The 1,829-nt window shown below is 37.0% G+C and overlaps 1 pseudogene; it reads left to right on the top strand.

The window, feature by feature from the left end:
- The first annotated feature begins 510 nt into the window (after nt 1–510).
- LOC149513625 (hexokinase-1 pseudogene) lies at nt 511–1,352 on the top strand (annotated as a pseudogene).
- Nucleotides 1,353–1,829: the final 477 nt, after the last annotated feature.

The raw sequence follows: 1,829 nt of genomic DNA, 5'->3' as shown, positions 1-1,829 counted from the left end.
TGGCTTTAATTTGTATTAGATAAATTTGGTGTTTTTGTGGTAATCTGAAAGTTTGGTCAGTAGTGGATTCTTGGAACACTTTTGCTAGGCTTTATAAAATCACACAAACACTGAAACAAAAAGGGAGGAGGAAAAACATAGGGGATCATCACAGAAAATTAAAGAGAAAACAGTCGAGCAAATCTCATAAAATTCAATCAGTTTCTAGGTGGTCCACTATCAGTCGAACCCTTCCCCTTTCCCCGCAGATAATTCAGCCAAGCCATAACTTTCTCATACTATTGCCAACCTCCTTCATTCTCTACTAGCATCTCTTCAGTCACTACCAGTAAAGAACTTCACCACTGTAGTTCAATCACCTCACTGCCATCTCTATCTAAACACCAAACTAAATCCAGCTAGTTATACTTAGCATTCTCATATCATCATTTCAACGGCATTTTTGCTACCAGAAACCCTTTGGTAGTAGTGGCGGTGTATGCTGCAGCGGCATTGTTGGTGCGTCACAGGATGAAGAATTCAGGGAAGTGAGCCCCAGCGCTGGCTATCCTAAATGAGTTCGAGGAAAATGGTGGGACCTTAATTTTAAAACTGAAATAGGCGATAAATGTTATAACCGTTGAGATGCATGTGGGGTCGCATCAGAAGGTGGCAGCAAGCTCAAGGTGATCATTAGTTATGTGGATAATCTTTCCATTGGTGATAAGCAAGGGTTGTTTTATGCCCTGGACCTTGGTGGCACAAATTTTCGTGTCCTACGCGTACAGTTGAGTGGTAAAAAAGGTCATGTTGTTAAGTAAGAATTTGAAGAAATTTTAATTCCTTCACATTTCATGATTGGATCTTCAGATGCATTATTTGATTACATTGCTTCAGCCCTTGCAAAATTTGTTGCTATAGAAAATGAAGGTTTACATGTTTCGCTTGGTAGACAAAGGAAGCTGGGGTTTACTTTCTCATTTTTTGTTAGGCAAACATCGATATCATTAGGAGCTCTTATAAAATGGACAAAGGGTTTCTCAATAAATGACACAGTTGGTCAAAATGTTGTAGGAGAATTGACCAAAGCAATGGAAAGGGTTGGCCTTGACATGCGTATGGTTGCTTGGGTCAATGATAAAATTGGTACATTGGCTGGTGGTAGATATAATAACCCAGATGTTGTAGCTATTGTGATATTGTGTACAGGCACAAATGCAGCTTATGTAAAGCGTGCCCCTGCAATTCCTAAATGGCACGATCTTTTACCTATGGTTATCAACATGGAATGGGGTAACTTTCATTCTTCACACTTTCCACTAACAGAATATGACCAAGCATTGGATGTTGAGAGTCTAGACCTTGAAGAGTAGATTTTTTGAAAAAAATTATTTCTGGTTAAGAAAGGACTAGGATTTGCGTGTTTTCTAGCGGACGACCCGAGCGTTAGCCCGATTTTGACCCCCACTTGACCTACTTACCCGTCGATTCTTGTAGTTGAGCCGAACCGCCAAGCCACATCCGTCAAACCGTTCTTTATGCCTGGAGCCGAGCCGCACTAAATTCCTCAAGCCGAGCTATTCTTTTTTTGGTTTTTTATTCATTTGTTTATTTATTTTTAGGAATCTTTTTTTTTTTGCATGTTTTAATTTAATAAAAATAAAATAAAAAATAAAAATTTTCAAAAAGAAATATTTTTGAGGAAAAATTGAAAGTATCAATTTTTCTTAAAAATAAAATTTTGAAAAAAATATTTTTGAGGAAAAGTTGAAAGTATGAATTTTCCTTGAAAATAATTTTCTAAAAAATATTTTTGAGGAAAAGGTAAAAGTATCAATTTTTCTTGAAAA

This window comes from Durio zibethinus, chromosome 18, assembly GCF_047325235.1.
Source record: "Durio zibethinus cultivar Kanyao isolate XHJ-2024 chromosome 18, ASM4732523v1, whole genome shotgun sequence".
Taxonomy (NCBI): Eukaryota; Viridiplantae; Streptophyta; class Magnoliopsida; order Malvales; family Malvaceae; genus Durio; species Durio zibethinus.
This window is presented reverse-complemented; position numbering and strand designations above follow the sequence as displayed.